The following is a 17,863-nucleotide window of genomic DNA, read 5'->3' as shown; positions in this document are numbered from 1 at the left end:
GACAGATCGTATCTTGGGTGACAAATCAAGCCTTAGTAAATTTAAGAAAATTAAAATCGTATCAAGCATTTTTTCTGACCACAACACTATGAAATTAGAAATGAACTGCAGGGAAAAAAAAAACGTAAAAAACACAAACACATGGAGGCTAAACAATACATTACTAAATAACCAAGAGATCACTGAAGAAATCAAAGAGGAAATCAAAAAATACCTAGAGACAAATGACAATGAAAACAAGAAGATCCAAAACCTATGGAATGCAGCAAAAGCAGTTCTAAGAGGGAAGTTTATAGCTATACAAGCCTACCTCAAGAAACAAGAAAAATCTCAAATAAACTATCTAACCTTACACCTAAAGGAATTAGAGAAAGAAGAACAAACAAAACCCAAAATTAGCAGAAGGAAAGAAATCATAAAGATCAGAGCAGAAATAAATGAAATAGAAACAAAGGAAACAATAGCAAAGATCAATAAAACTAAAAGCTGGTTCTTTGAGAAGATAAACAAAATTAATAAAACCATTAGCCAGACTCATCAAGAGGGAGAGGACTCAAATCAATAAAATTGGAAATGAAAAAGGAGAAGTTACACCAGACATTGCAGAAATACAAAGCATCCTAAGAGACTACTACAGGCAACTCTATGCCAATAAAATGGACAACCTGGAAGAAATGGACAAATTCTTAGAAAGGTATCACCTTCCAAGACTGAACCAGGAAGAAACAGAAAATATGAACAGACCAATCATAAGTAATGAAATTAAAACTGTGCTTAAAAATCTGCCAACATGGGCTTCCCTGCTGGTGCAGGGGTTGAGAGTCCACCTGCCGATGCAGGGGACACGGGTTCGTGCCCTGGTCCAGGAGGATCCCACATGCCGTGGAACAGCTGGTCCCGTAGGCCACGGCGGCTGAGCCTGCCCGTCCGGAGCCTGTGCTCCACAACAAGAGAGGCCGCGACAGTGAGAGGCCTGCGCGTTGTGATGAAGAGTGGCCCCCGCTCGCTGCAACTGGAGAAAGCCCTTGCACAGAAACGAAGACCCAACACAGCCAAAAATAAATATTAATTAATTTTTTAAAGAAATGGTCCACATCAAAAAAATCTTTAAAAAAAAAAAGGACACTACAATATGAGTCCACCTGGGTTACATATATTTCCAGTTGCCTGACTGCAATTCACTTTTAAGCTAATTGTCCCAAATGACTTGCAGAGATATTTTCAAACAATATGGCACAGTAAAAAGGAAAAACAGTTATTAACACCTTCTACAGGCCAAGTACTTAATGTGTGCTTCATAACAAACCTATTACCCTCAGTTAATCTAAAAAGAAAATAAAAGTCACCAAGGGTAAGATCCTGCCATACAGCAGATACACAGCAAAATTAGGGATCAACTAAGGTGCACCTAATTCTAAAGTCCACATTCTTTCTACCACTTTACAGTGCTTCCGAAGCTCACTGACTCTGAATGTCAGACAAGACTCTGAATGTCAGACAAGACTCTGAATACTAGTTCTGCCATTTACAATGTGACTATTTCTAAGCTTCTTTAGTGTGTATGTACCATTTTTACAAAAACAGAGTCATTATTCAAAAAATAAATATAAAAATGGGAAGCTTAAAAATTCACTGTAGGGCTTCCCTGGTGGCGCAGTGGTTGGGAGTCCGCCTGCCGATGCAGGGGACACGGGTTCGTGCCCCGGTCTGGGAAGATCCCACGTGCCGCGGAGCAGCTGGGCCTATGAGCCATGGCCACTGAGCCTGCGCGTCCGGAGCCTGTGCTCCACAATGGGAGAGGCCACAACGGTGAGAGGCCCGCGTATGGCAAAAAAAAAAAAAAAAAAAAAAAAAAAAAAATTCACTGTAAAATTAAACTGTTCTTAAAAATACCAGTTCTTTAAAGAGCAAGATGTATGGAATAATTCTAAACACTTTTCTTGAATTTATATCAAGATTCACTACACCTTCCAACAAGCAGAAGCTCTTGCATATCCATTTACAAACATGTGATCACTCGGTGAAAAACATTTTTTAGGGGCTGACTGCCAGTCTCCACTTTAGCCAAACGAATGCATCATTTCTCAGTAGAAAAAAGCCACATCAACTACATTGCTTTTTATTCTCCTGTACCACATAAGAAATGTTTTCAGCAATATATGCACCAGCCAGGAAGTAGCCCTGCGGGTAACAGAAATGGCTACTTTAGCTACGTACCTAAGAGATGACTGCAGGACCTGGTGAGCAAGCAGTAATACACAGAACAGGACAAGGTCAAGAATAAAAACAAAGCAAGAAATCGTTTACCCTAGGTAACGGATACCACTGTGGTCAAGGAAAAGTCAGTTAAATTACACATCTGTTACAGGACCCTTGATTAGCTTAAAAAACTGCTACTTTAAGACCCAAACATCTGCTTGACAAGATTAGGACTGATTTCCAAAGGATACTAAACACCAGTAACAATTCCACAAGGATTTTCAAATTCATGAAACAAAAATCAACTCAAATATTAAAACAAGAATTCTTATACTAAAATTTTCTTTTTCCAAGAACTCCCACACTCTTCATATAAAAAGGGCAGCATTATCTAATAAAACTAACATAATTTAGATAGATGGAGCCGTTCAATAAAATACATTTTTCTTTTAAAATTATTTTAATACTAAAGCATCAATAGGACTTGGGGCAGACCAAAAAATAGGAACTTACCTACAGCCCCCTAATTTACTCTAGGGCTATTATTAAAATAATTCTACTGTACACAGAATCATGTACTGTTTTCCTTAGCGGGTATAATACAATCAGGCTATTGTACAATAGTAAGAGTGTTCTTAAGAAAAAAATTACTGCTGAAGTTAATTCCTGTCAAGGTAACTTTCCACATTCTACTCTCCATAAACACCACTGTTTTTAATCACAACTTTACTTACAGCTTTACCGTGTTATCAACAAAATTTCCACTTTGTAAGATCCTTTCAAACTGAAATAATAAAAAGTAATGCTTTTATGATCACAGTATTTGGTAAAGTGAGATGTTGTAGAATAGTATGTGTACTAAGATCTTGCTTTTGTGGAAAAAATATTCACTGATTTATCTGGAAGGGCACATCAAAAATTACTAGTGGTTATCTTAGGATTATGGAAGTGCTTTTCTTCTTTAGTTTATATGTGTATTCTGATGTTCTGCATTAAACACAACTTATTTTTTAGTGCTTGTGCATAAGACACAGGACAATCTGAGTTAAAGAAACCTGTGTGCCATATTTTATTCAATATTACCAATTCAAATTCACATACTCAGAGTTAACATGATGCAAATGTTGCTCAAGAAATGTTAGTGAAATCTCCTCAGCCAACAAGGTTCAGTTTTTAAACAATAAATTCCCTCAGACAGGAAAATAGTGCTTCTAAGAAAGAAGTAACTTCATGTCTGTTTTTAAAACTGAGTTGTAAGGGTGGAAAATGGCTTGGAATGCCCAGGTGACCATAGATAGGGAAGCCCATAGGGAAAAACTAATGATACTAACACTTGAGAAATAAGACAAATCATTTCATTGATTTGGAGATACTGATTCACAGAAGAAATCACTGAGCAGCCAGTAAATAGTCAGATAATAAGTAAACACTTAAAGAATGATAATGGCCAAAGGAAAAAAAGAAAAAGCCAAGAAAAAACTGAACACACATGTATCTAGGTAAATCATTCTGAAAGGCATATTTTAAAAAATTATCTAACAATTTATAACTCAAATTGAATCAGCTCTGGTTTCTTCACCAGAAAAAGAACATCTGTCAATGGGCTTAGCACTTAATTGCAGAGCCAAGAACACCCCTAAAGATGTCTCAAGCAGATGTGTCTGCTTTGAAATGAAATAGTTAAAAATTCAATATATCGCTAAGCAATTAATATACAAACATATAAACAGACAATCTTTACATATTAAATCAATCTAGAAAAATTAGGTAAAGCACTGAGGTAATTTTATTGACTCCTACGAAGAAATTATCTTTAAACCGAAATAAGTAACTCCACTAAGTTAAACCATAAGAAATTGCCAATATTCAAGCATTTTTTAATCTGTAAAAGCAGCAATTTTATATGGTCCCACTCTGTGGTCTGGTGATCAATATTTAACCACCACCTCTCTGGGAAAAAGGCCCTGGTTTGTAGCTTTTGCCAATTCCCATGTTGTAAACAGTCCCATTGTAGCCAGTTTCAAGCTGTCAACATGCCATCAACTGAATGTGGAGCTGGAGAGATGCACACAATCAATTCACCAGCTCCAACACACCACTGGTTCCACCTAACAGTCTGATCTCATCCTTTCTATAACAAGCTTTCGCCCGAATTATCCAGTTTCCTACTTACGCTGTTAAGAAAGCAAAACAGCAGTGGGGGGCGGGGGCTATTTTAAACTGAGTGGTAAAGAAATGAGTCGATATTTAAGCTGAGATCTGAAAGATAAGAGGCCAACCTTCCTAAGATCTGGGGAAGACTCTTTCAGACAGAGGAAACGACCAGTGTAAAAGCCTTAATAGGGCAAGAACAAGCATGGCATGTTTGAGAAAATGAATGATAATGTGGCTAGAACTTAGTGAGCAAAGATGAAATACTCCTGAGAGGCTGTCAGGGCCATATCATATACACAGAGTGTGAGACTGTATTTTCTGGATGAGTATAGTTTGTATTTTACTGAGTGGATTTAGTTTGTATTTTACCCTGAGTGGATTGGAAACAATTTCATATAGTAGCTGATAAATGTTAAATGAATGTTAAAGCATTATTTTAATGACCCTTTATGAGACTTAAGTCAAAGCCTATTAATTTTATTAACTTTTCTCAATATAATCACTCTGGTTACTTCACAATCTATGTAGAACATTATGAAATTAAGGAAGTGTAAGTATGATAGGCCTCAAACTATGAATATAGCTGAAATAAGTGTAGTGGCAGGACCACACATCAGTTCAGAAATATTATCTTATTAATCCAAGATGGTTATTTCATACGTGAAATGCTAACATATGAATTCAGGTAGGTCAATATCAAATTCTAATGAAGATGACCTAATTAGTCTACAAAGTGTAGAACGATAAATTCAATACTGTAGGAAAGCATTTGCTTGCATGTCATCTGAAACGACACTACACAGTATGCAAGTAAACTTTTAAAAAGCTATAATAGGGGCTTCCCTGGTGGCGCAGTGGTTGAGAGTCCGCCTGCCGATGCAGGGGACACGGGTTAATGCCCTGGTCCAGGAGGATCCCGCATGCCGTGGAGCGGCTGGGCCCGTGAGCCATGGCCGCTGAGCCTGCACGTCTGGAGCCTGTGCTCCACAACGGGAGAGGCCACAACAGTGAGAGGCCCGCGTACCGCAAAAAAAAAAAAAAAAAAAAAAATATAATAGCCGTAAGTTTTCATATTAAAAACTATATTTTAATTTCATATTTTAACGTGAAAGAAAAATAAAATATCAAGTCTGATTTATAGATGTTATTGTTTAGGAGTTATAGTAACAAGCATATACATTAACTTATATTTGCATATTATAAAAACTGTGAAGATACAAACAAATACATACATGTCCACACCTCTGTGATTGTGAAAATTAAGTCCACATTATGGCCACATAAAAGTCCATCAGACAAGACGATCAAGATATAAATTACTACATATTATACAAAAACAGGGAAGGGACTTCCCTGGTGGTCCAGTGGTGAAGAATCCGCCTTCCAACGCAGGGGATGCGGGTTCGATCCCTGGTTGGGGAACTAAGATCCCACACGCCATGGCACAACTAAGCCCACGTGCCACAACTACTGAGCTTGCACACCTCAACGGGAGAGCCAGTGTGCCTACACGAGCACACACACTCTGGAGCCTGCGCCACAGCTACAGAGAGAAAAATCGACACGCCACAACTAGAGAGAAGCCTGCTTGCCACAATGACGATCCCAAGCCACAATGAAAGATCCTGCATGCTGCAACTAAGACCTGATGCAGCCCAAAAAAAAAAAAAAAAAGAAAAAAAATTTTAAATGTCATTTAAAAAAAACAGGGAAATGTTTAGACTGGTTTATGGAGAATAATTTATGCTTGCACATAAAAAATTATTCATTCAGGAACTTCTAAGCCACCTATTTCAATAATTTATTTAAAGGATATCTTTCAACCAACACGAAATGAAACCTATAACTCAGAAAAAAAAAGAATTAAAAAATCTTGTCTCAGCAGAATGAAATACTTAAAGTCTACATATTATTAATTTCTCTTGCACTTGCATTTCCTACCTAAATACCAGTTAAGCTTAAGTTTAAATATATTCCATTTTTTTCATTTAAGAGCACAAATATGCATACAATAAATATTACTCAATAGACTTGTATACATTAATGTAGCGAGCTGCTACTTTACCACAGAACTACAATAATTGTGCTGATATAGGCCCCCCTCTCTTTTGAGGGGGGAATAAACAGGCAGTGCAGTACTGAAAGGACAAGGTACAGTAACAAATTTTTGTACCCCGAACATCCCTCCCTCAAACTATGAGATTTCTGTTTGAGCGTTCTACAAAAAAACAAGAAATGCTAAGAATATCACCAGGTAAACTACTTTCTTGGTAATGGCAACTGCTTTTTTTTTTTTTTTTTTTTTTTTTTTTTTTTTTGCAGTACGCAGGCCTCTCACTGTTGTAGCCTCTCCCGTTGCGGAGCACAGGCTCTGGACGCGCAGGCTCAGCGGCCATGGCTCACAGGCCCAGCCGCTCCACGGCATGCGGGATCTTCCCGGACCGGGGCACGAACCCGTGTCCCCTGCATCGGCAGGCGGACTCTCAACCACTGCGCCACCAGGGAAGCCCAACTGCTTTTCTTTAATGAAAGGAGTTTGGCAATTGAAAAGCAATTAAGTTTTGGTTTTGAATCTCATTTGAACCCATACCCCTGATAAAAAAAAATGTAAGTGCAGTCCAACTTGTAGTGTCTACACCCATGTAAATCAACAAGACTTAGAATTCAAGAAACAAAGCCTAAAGAGAAATGTGGGGCAAGCCAAAAAAAAAAAATTTTTTTAAGTGGCACCCTACTTCCAAATCAGGCTTTCCTTTTCTTTATTCCATTTACCTTACCTCTCTTCATTCCTTTCTCACCTCCGCTGTCCTTTACCATTTTTCTGTGTATTCTCACTTTCTATACACAAAAATTGATCTCAAACTTACCATTTTCTCTTGTATCTAAATTTGTTTTTACTTCTTATGGGACTATATGGTTTTAGGTGAAATACTTTTAACTGAAATACTTTTAGTTAGAAAAACATACACATAAGCTGTTATCAAAGACATGAATAACAAGCAGACATTCATTTGGCAAATGTGAGCAACCACCATGTGCAGAATACTGGGGATTTTGAAGTGAAAACAACAAAGCTCTTTCCCTAAGGACATTAAAGCAAGACTGCACCCAGCAGGTCCAAGGTACATGCCTGGTATGGGATAAGCCAAGGAGAAACGAGTAGGACATGTAATCAGAGAGGCCAGCCACACAGATGATGGAGGGCCTCCTGGTAGGCACTGTTATATTCTGGCATTTACTCAAAATGATACGAAAAACCACCAAAGAGTTTTGAACATAGGAGTAAAATAATCAGACTTTCATTTCAAAACGACTGTCCTGGTTGCTGTGTTGAGAACAGAGAAGAGCAGAAGCAAGACGGAGACCAGAAAGGAGATGACTAAAATAACAACAGGCAAGAGAGGATGGCTGCACAGCGGGGTGGGGGGGGGGGGGTGGGGGGGTGGGCCGTTGAAGACAGCAGGCTGTGGTCATATTTATTCTTAAAGTAGATTTTAAGGTAAATAAAAGACATACTTTCATGATACATTTTTTTGAATTACATGTGAATGTGTGAGAAACAGGAATCAAGAGTGTCTATAAGGTTACAGTCAGAGAAATAAAGATGGAGTTGACATTTAATAAAATGAGGCAAACTGGAATAGGAACAATCCCTGGGGTGGGGGAAGGAGGAAGGAGGATGAGGAGTTCAGTGCTGACAGGTTAAATTTGGGATGTCTAATTGAAAATGTTGACTAGGCAGCTGGGTATATAAGTCTGAAGGTTAGGAAAGAGATCCAGGAGAGAGATAACATTTTTAGTTTGAAATATATGATAATTCTAGCTAGAGGATAGGATGAGCTCACAGGAGACTATGTATAAATACAGAAGAGGTCTAAACATAGAGCTCAGGACACTGTCTTATTTTTCAGAAGTTGGGACAACAAAAAGGAACCAGCAAAAGAAACTGAAAATAAGCAGAAGTGCCCCAGAAACAAAGGAAAGAAAGGTTTCAAAGAAAAGAAAATTACCAACCACTTCAAATGCTTCTGCTGCTACATCCAGTGAGATTAGGATTGAGAACTGGCTGGGGAATTTGTCACCAAGGAGGTCACTAGTAAGCAATCTCACAAGAGCTGTTAATGTAGCATGGAGGAGAAAAAAAAACAACTGCAGTGGATCCAAGACAGAGAGGGAGTACTGGTGACCACAAATAACAACTCTTGAAGAACAGTAGCTGAAGAAAGATGTGCTATTGGGATAGGTTTGCTTGTTTTGAAAGATGGGAGGGACTTCCCTGATGGTGCAATGGTAAAGAACCCACCTTCCAATGCAGGGGATGCAGGTTCAACCCCTGGTCAGGGAACTAAGATCCCACCTGCCAGGGGGCAACTAAGCCCACGCACCACAACTACTGAGCTCATGCGCCTCAACTAGAGCCCTCTTGCCACAAACTACACCCACTAGAGCCCACACCCTGGAACCTGCACATCACGACTAAAGAAGAGAAAACCCGCACGCCACAACTAGAGAGAAGCCCACATGTCACGATGAGCCCATGCGCCACAACAAAAGATCCCGCATGCCACAACTAAGACCTGATGCAGCCAATAAATAAATAAATATTTTAAAAAATAAAGATGGGAGATATTTCAGCATATCTATATGCTGATAGGAATAATCCAATACAAATGGGAAACACTGATGAGACAGCTCATTGGCAGGCAGGAGAATGGGATAAATCCTGAGGCAAAGCAAAGTCCCTGACAGGAGGGGCACAGAACCAGGGGTGAGAGAGGTGATGGTCACAGCACAGTAGGAAATGCATAGAGTCTGCGTACAGATGCGAGGAGACATACAAAAGTTTTCTCCTGATTGCTTTCATTTTTAATATACAGGAAACAAGGTCATCAGCAGAAAATGAAGAAAAGAGGCACTAGAGGTTTGAGGAGAGGTGTAAAATTGTCAGGGGACTGGCAGAGTGATTCAACCAGGGACTGATTGATACTATGATTAAAGGACTGTGGACAGCACGAAGGACACTCCTTGGCCAACACGAAAGGAGAACAGGTCAGCACAGGTATGTCTTCCTCAATTCACGCTCAACTGCCAGGTATCGGCTGGACTAGATGGAGAACTGGATTCGGGGGGTTGGTGGTTACCAAGTAAGTACATGAAGGGAGAGGTGCTAAAAGAGAACTGAGGCTTTATAAAAGGAAGAAATTTTAACAGTGGACTATGGATTCAAAGCAGGATAAATAATTAAGTGAGGAAATGGAGGAAGGAGGGGTTGGGATGCTAAAAAAGGGAGTAGCAGCAACGGACTGTACAACAGGTCCCAGACACAGAAGTAGAGTTCAAGTGGGGGTGCTTGACATTAGGAACTGGAAAGATAGGAAACTGAAACCCCGATGGAACGCTTGAAACTGTGTTCTGTGAAATAATCTTAATAAAGTACAGGCAGGTCTGGTTTAAATGTGACAGAACTACCTTAAAGAGTAAAGCAAAACCTCTCCCAGGCACAGTGAGCCTGCAAATGAGTGCAACTAGAAGCCTAAAGGACTGGAGAAGAAGAATTATATCACAGGAATTATAGCTGGAGGTTCCCAGACATGGAATCCCCAAGAAAACCATTTCCAGCACTCCTCCAGAGTCAGCTTTAAACAACCTGTCCAACTCAGAAGGCACAGCTGCCAGATCACAATAGGAGGAGCCACATTAAAACCATACCTTTTCCCCCAATCCTCTTTTCCCACTGAACTGGCCCGTGGACAGGTGAATCTGACAGCATACTAAAGAGGAGCTGGCAAAGTAAAAAAGAGAAGCCTCTCAGGACTCTTCCTCCAAAGCAGGCTTCTTGCTCTGAAGCAGTTCTGAACTACCAAAAAAAAGTTCTATATTGTGTAAGAGTTTGAACACATTATTATTCTGAACTGCACCTTCTAATGACTAAAATAAGCCTATTACTGACAAATGAGCATAAGACTTTTTACCCCTAAAATTAACTAGAAAAGTTATCTGGTCTTCCTAAGAGCTGGAAAGTCAGGGAAAGACAATGTACAGGGAGGCTTTGAAGGTACACTGAGAGAAAGAAAGCTGTTTTCTGCTTAAACCCTTATCAAATCCCATCCATTTCAGTTCCACAAATATCCATGGGCTCCCACTATCTATTAGGTGCTAAATATACACAATGCTGAATATACAAAAAATTCATTTTTGCTTTATTGAGCAAAAAAGTGAAAGTAGATTAAGTCGAATGAAACAAAATGATTTTGGTTTAGTACGAGATGCTTACAAAAATTCAATCCTAAAGATTTAATAAGAAATCTTAGTTTTCTCCTTTTCTTGGAATTGTTTTCATATTTTTCTAACTTTGTGAATTACAAGCTTAAACACATTTAAAATCAATACTTATTTGTTAATAAATTATAATAGACTAAAAAAAAGTCTTACCATGAATTTCTAAGTGAGTAAGCCACAAGATGGAAATAGTGCTCATCATTCAGTCATTTTCAAACACACCTAAATTTAACATGGAGTTATCTAATGCTTTCTAGGAAAAAGAGGGAGTTTGTTTTACTATAATCCATTTTGACTAAAATAGGTTTGCAGGTATTTAATGGTGTCATGATAAAGACAACTCATTACCAAATTTTTTGGCTTTCAGTTCAAAAACTCCCTTTGGATGGGGTCCCAGAGCAGTTTCAGCTAAGTCTTCCTCTGTTCATTATTTGTTAGTATTATAGAAAGGTTCAAGTATACTTAAGCTTTGAACTGAGGCAGAATGCATAAAGTTAATAATTAATAAGTTAAATTCCAAGTTTTTCCAGGTAGTATGAAAAAAAATCAGAATAAATGCCCTCACCTAACTATTAAGGGTAAGTACATGTGTCCCTCTAAGACAGATCTAAAACTTTATTTATTAACATTTAACATTCAATAAATGTTAAAATATTACTTTCATGAGAACTGAGATTAAGAACACTGAAACAGATGAAAACTAATATGCATCTGCAACTGAGAGAAAAGTCTTAGGAAGCCTTAACAAAATAACCCAGACTCATCCTAAAGCAGATGAGAAATCTAAACACTTTCATGATAAAGAGAGATAACTGGGACATAAAAACATAATAGAAACCTATCTTACTGAATAAATGTGAGAAGTCAGTTTAAAGCATTTTACAACTGTTAATTAATAGTCTTTCACAATCTATACAGACAATATGGGCACAGCTACAATATGTCAGACCAGTATCATTCTTAATCACTTTATTAATTACATCTGATAAAGATCACGCTTTCTAAATTATTCTAAAGGATATTACAACAAAAAAAGACAACCAGCCCCAACAATAAACACACATACCCTGATGAAGAAAGCATAAACACACTTTGAATATTCCAACAATTATAAAATGGAATGATCCTCGAATTTATTCAGCCTTAAAACATTATGAACTACTCCAAGGTAGGAATAATGCCTTGAAAACACGGTATTTTTTTTAAAGTACAAAAAATAAAGAAGTCAAAAAAATAAATAAAGAAGTCATTACAGGTTCTAATTTCTTGGAAAAATTACTTTAACATGTGTTGACGCTGCTGACTGTCAAAAACCCTGATGAAATTCTTACCCAAATAAAATATGCCAAGCACTTTTTATTCAACATAAGGCTTACACTGTTCTAATCATCACTATTACATTTGTTATTAGGTTTCTCATCAACAGACTACAAGGAACACACAGGTGTACGCTATCAAGTCACTCTTCCTACAAGAAATATATATTTAAAGAAAAACTATCACAACTCTCTACCACTAAGATTTAAGGGATTACTTTCCTTATTCATAGGAACCATAAAAAACTATTAGTAAGTGTAAAAATCTTTTTTTTTAATGACATTTTGCAGTTTATTTTTATTTTATTTATCTTTGGCTGTATTGGGTCTTCGTTGCTGCACGCAGGCTTTCTCTAGTTTCGAGGAGCGGGGGGCTACTCTTCGTTGTGGTGTGTGGGCTTCTCATTGCAGCGGCTTCTTTTGCTGCGGAGCCCGGTCTCTAGGGCGCAGGCTTCAGTAGCTGTGGTATGTGGGCTCAGTAGTTGTGGCTCCCGGGCTCTAGAGTGCAGGCTCAGTAGTTGTGGCGCACAGGCTTAGTTGCTCCGCAGCATGTGGGATCTTCCCGGATCATGGCTCAAACCCATGTGCCCTGAATCGGCAGGCAGATTCTTAACCACTGCACCACCCAGGAAGCCCTAAAAATCTTAAAGTTCTATTTGAATGCACATATCATCTTCAACAATGCATAAGCAGTTAACAGGTCAAAAGTGTCCACCTAAATTCAAAAGTTAGGGGCTTCCCTGGTGACGCAGTGGTTAGGAATCCACCTGCCAATGCAGGGGACACAGGTTCAAGCCCTGGTCTGGGAAGATCCCACATGCCGTGGAGCAACTAAGCCTGTGCGCCACAACTACTGAGGCCGCGTGCCACAACTACTGAAGCCCACGTGCCTAGAGCGTGTGCTCCGCAACAAGAGAAGCCATGACAACGAGAAGCCCGTGCACTGCAATGAAGAGTAGCCCCCACTTGCCACAACTAGAGAAAGCCCGTGAGCAGCAACAAAGACCCAACGCAGCCAAAAATAAATAAATAAATTTATATATTCAAAAGTTATCTGTAAAAAAATTATTAATCTATCAATACATTTTTCTGTAATGATCAAGACTGACTTTGGAGCGCATTAATTTGGACTTCTGAAGAATTCAAATAAGTACTTTTTATCATATGTAAATAAGATAAAAACAGACAACACAACCTTACGTTCAGAATTAATAAGTGCAATACTACAAATCATCCTCTTTTACTGTTTACTAAAACAGTTTTACCAGTTTTAATACTAGAGGTAAAATTCAGATATAGAACTACAAATCACTACTAACAGTTCTTCACTTCTCAGTACTATCAAGTCAATACTCCATTTGTAAATGATGAATAAAAGGTCAAAATAAAATTTCTGAAAAGGTGCTTTATTTAAAAACACTTCTTATAGAAAAGGAATCCACTGTTTCTCTTAGGAGATTTTTAACAACAGAACATGTTGTACAGCAAAGATTATTTACAGAAAACAGAACATTACTTTTCAATAAATACACTGTACCAAAAACATCTAATACGGGAGAGAGAATAAAAATACTAGTTTGTTAAACTTCTTCCTCTCTTCATTTAAAAAAACAGATTTTATTAAACTGACAATATGAAAACATAACCCAATGATCTTAGCCCTATAAAGTTACTTATTAACCTTTAAATAGACTGTTATGGATCTACACTTCCTGCTATTCACCTGCCATCTTTCCCAATTTTAAATAGGCACTAGGGGTATAAGACAGTCTGTCCTTGCAACATCCATAATGAGGAACGAACTTCACGCTCAGGCTAAGAAAAAGATAATTGTGGGTTTTGTTTGCCCCTAGGAAATCAGCAGCCAGCACAGGTGCCAGCATATAATAGGTGCTTAATGAATATCTGCTGAGTAAGTGGTGAGGTTTAATTATATTACTGCAACATTAGCTTTCCTTTTTCCCTTAAAGTTCCCCCTTGCTCAAAAAGCAACTCAAGACCATGCCAGAGTCCCTCAAAAGCACATAAACTTCTTTATTCATAATGAAATGGAAAGCAGGGTCTCAACCAAACAGAATAGAAGCACCTCTTCTTTATCTTCTCCATTCTTTCAAAAGAAAATTAGATCAATATGGTTGATTTTTAGGAAACATCAAAATGTCTACCAACTTTCCTCAAAATGATTAATTTCAAATGCATTTTCTATGCTCCTAATATTGAAAATAACTGATTTTTCAACAGTATGTGTATGTTGCGTGAAAACAAAAAACAAGCATATAAGCCAAAATAACGTGTTTGCCAATTTTTTCCTTTAACTTGAATCAAGAGAGTATGTGCCTAAATTGTACTAGATATGAGATCAGCTTTCTCTGACGTTTCACGATTCATTTTTTCATTCAAGTATTTTATTGAGCATCTACTTACTATACGTCAGGCCCTTTAACAAAACGTTAATTTTTTAAACTGAACATTAGCATCAAATTCCCCTTCAAAAGCTTATCACTCAAAATAAGAGCAGCTAAAGAGGAATCTCAGTGTTGTTTCATGTACACATTAAGTCAGCCCATCGAGGCTCCTCTTCACCTATTAATGCGGCATCACCGAGCCGCTAACTACCACACCCGTTACCAAAAATCACAACTAAAGCAGCAAGCGCTGGGTAAAACAACCTGTAAGAGTAGGACGAGTTCCTCCTCCGAGGTGGTCAGGGCTTTCTCTCCGGGGCCCAAAGTACCGCGGCGAGACCCGCGTGCGGAACGCGCCGGACGCCCCAGGCAAGAGTCCGGCTCCCGAGCCGGCGGTCCCCGCCCCTCCGAAACTCACCTGGAGGACCCGGGCCCTCTCCGCCTGCCCCTCGCGCCACCCTCCCGACTTTCAGACCTGCAAAGTTGGGGGGGGAGGGGGCTCTTCATTTCCATTTTACAACGGGGGGGCGGTTGGCTCTCTCAGCCGCCCGCTTGTCTTGAATCCGGAACAGAGTATGTAACCATTTCCCAGAAGGAATGGAAGGAAAACCAAAGGCAGGGTCCGCATGAGGACCTCGCCCAGACCTGAAAATGGAGCCGCAGGCTCAGCCCACAGCCCGCAGCGCGCAGCGGGCAGGGCAGGGCCGCACTCGCCCTGAAGCCCTAGGTGGCGGGGGTTAGGGGCTTTGGGCCCCCGCCCAAGGGGCCCCGAGAGCAAGGTGGGAGGCCCAGAGCGCGACCCCGGCGGGAGATGCACTCACCGTAGCCTTTGTCTCCGCCGCTCGCTCCTGCCGCGGCCGCTCTCGGGGCCGGCTCCGCGGCTGCTGTCCCCCCACGCCCGCAGCTGCGCTCCCCAGCGCGCTCGCCGCTTCCTGGCCCCTCCCTCCACGCCCTGGCTCGCGCGCAGGCGGGGCAAGAGGCGGCGCGCGCTCCGGGAGCAGCGGGAGGGCCGCGCCGCCGCACAGCTGCCGCCACGCCGGCCCCGCCCCGTACCCTGCCTTGGGGGTGGACTCTGTTCCGCACCTCAGCGACGCGCACTGCCCGCGAGCTCCGCGGGCTAGAAACCCCTTCCCCGGCGAGAAGAGGGCAGAGAGCTGGGGTTGGAGTCCGCGCGGGAAAGAACGCGCCGGAAGATGGCGATCGGGGCTGGGTGGGAACGTTCGGGAGCCCCTCCCCACTCTCAGCCCGGCAGCCGGCAGCAAGACCTCGCGCCCCCTCCCCAGACGGCGCCTGCGCTGGAAGTGGGAACGCTCCCAGGCGGGCTAGGGTCGTGGCTGAGCCTTAGGACCAGCTGTCTCTCAGTAGTAGTTGAGAGATAGATGCCCTGAAATCACCAAACCACCCTCCCCCGTTTTTTAAATGGAAACGTCAGAATTGTTGAATCCGTCATTACCTGGCTTAAGGCCGAGAACACCCACATGGCATTTGAAATGTGTGAAATTACTCGTCTACTGGATCTCTGAGCCCTTACCTGTATATTTTATATATCCCAGAAATCAGAAACACTTAAGAGTGCGCTTATCTAGCAGTAGACCCTCCACCAAAATACCTACCATACTTGGAATATAATATAGTACGTCTTCCCCGTCTTGATTGATTATATGAGTGCAACATTAGTTTTCTTTTCCCGCTAAATTTAGAGTTAGGTCTCCCTTGCTCAAAAAGCAACTCAAAACCATGCCACAGTCCTTCTAGTTAGTTACTCAGGTCAAAAACTTGGAGTCATCCTTGGCTCCTCTCATTCTCTCCTCTTCACCTCCATTCTGTCAAGCATGTCTGTTGGTTGCGCCCTCAAAATAAACCAGAATCAGACCACTTCTCCCCTGAATCACTTTTCATCTGCTCTGGCCTCGAGTATACTTCGGTGGCCTACTAAATGGTCTACCTGCCCACCATTAACGCAGTCTATTATCAAAACAACAATCAGAATATCCTCCTACAAAAAAAGTCAGCTCCTGTCTCATCTGGTCAAAATCTTCCATTGCCTCCCCATTTCCTAAACTGTAAAAGCTAAGGTCCTTAGAGTCTGTCATACGGAATGAAGTAAGTCAGAAAGAGAAAAACAAATACCTTACGCTAACACATATATATGGAATCTAAAAAAAAAAAAATGGTTCTGAGGAACGTAGGGGCAGGACAGGAATAAAGATGCAGACATAGAGAATGGACTTGAGGACACGGGGAGGGGGAAGGGTAAGCTGGGACAAAGTGAGAGAGTGGCATTAACATATATACACTACCAAATGTAAAATAGATAGCTAGTGGGAAGCAGCCGCATAGCACAGGGAGATCAGCTCGGTGCTTTGTGACCACCTAGAAGGGTGGGATAGGGAGACGCAAGAGGGAGGGGATATGGGGATATATGTATATGTATAGCTGATTCACTTTGTTGTACAGCAGCAACTAACACACCCTTGTAAAGCAATTATACTCCAGTAAAGATGTTAAAAAAAAAAAAAAAAGGTCTTCACGGTTTCTACAAAGCCCTTGGATTTGCCTTTTGCTTTACTCCCTGACTCCAGTTGCTTGTATATTCCAGACAGGGACTTTGTGAGAGTTTTTTCTCTGCCGGTAACATTCTTCCCTGGTGTCCACCTTCACCTCTTTTAACTCCTTGATCCAATCTTACCTTAACAATGATACTCAGCCTGACCACGCTATTTAAAACTGTAACCACCCCAAACCCAACTCTCAGTCCTTCCTAACTTGCTTCTTCTTTTCTTCCCATGACACTTAAAACCTTGCAAAAATCTTTACAATTTATCTGTTGTATATTTATGTTTTAATGTCTGTCTTCCCCAGTAGAAGATGGGATTTTGTGTTTTGTTCAGCTGATGTATCCCAAGTGCCTAGAGTAAATGAAAACAATTTTAAGTCTCCTAGGTAATAAAAAGTGCAAAGCAACAAAAAATGACCAATTTTTTATTTTAAACTTCCTCTTGGTTCCAATTTCTATCAGTTAACCATAAGATCCCTATCTACATCATAACATAAGCATTTTGATTTTCTGGTTACTCTGAGTACAGTGATAACTTGACATTCAATGCAGTTTTTCTAACCATTGCTATCATGGTATTCTATTTCACTGAAGAAGACAAACATGATAAATTAGAGAAAACTTTCTGGTGTAAAACTCAAAGGCATTTTAATGCTAAAAATGTCCGTATGCTGTGATAAACCATAATGGAAGAATATAAAAAAAAGAATGTCTCTATGTCTATAACTGAGTCACTTTGTTGCACAGCCAAGACTGGCACAGCATTGTAAATCAACTCTACTTCAATAAAAAGAAAAAAAAATATTTTTTAAGTCCTATGACAAAAAAAACGCAGAAAATTTCTGAACTTGGTATATATATTTGTAATCCTTCCTTTGAATTACAAATGTAGTCATCTTGTGTGAATGCCTTAAGTAATAACATTTCCTATCATTTATTCATAAAAGTTAGTA

At 40.1% G+C, this 17,863-nt stretch overlaps 1 protein-coding gene across 8 annotated transcripts in view; it reads right to left on the bottom strand.

Moving 5' to 3' along the window:
- CDC42SE2 (CDC42 small effector 2) overlaps positions 1-15,316 on the bottom strand; it is a 114,567-nt gene extending 99,251 nt beyond the window's left edge. For 5 of the 8 annotated variants that reach the window (XM_073802480.1, XM_073802482.1, XM_073802479.1 and 2 more), the window contains exon 1: positions 15,175-15,303. The gene's annotated coding sequence lies outside the window, so the exon portion shown is untranslated. Of the gene's footprint in view, positions 1-15,174 lie in introns of all 8 variants that reach the window. The other 3 variants (XM_019924376.3, XM_019924377.3, XM_019924378.3) reach the window with 2 other exon arrangements.
- Between the last annotated feature and the right edge of the window lie 2,547 nt (positions 15,317-17,863).

Source organism: Tursiops truncatus, chromosome 3, assembly GCF_011762595.2.
Source record: "Tursiops truncatus isolate mTurTru1 chromosome 3, mTurTru1.mat.Y, whole genome shotgun sequence".
Taxonomy (NCBI): domain Eukaryota; kingdom Metazoa; phylum Chordata; class Mammalia; order Artiodactyla; family Delphinidae; genus Tursiops; species Tursiops truncatus.
Note: the sequence above shows the minus strand (reverse complement) of the source record. Positions and strands in the feature narration are given on the sequence as shown.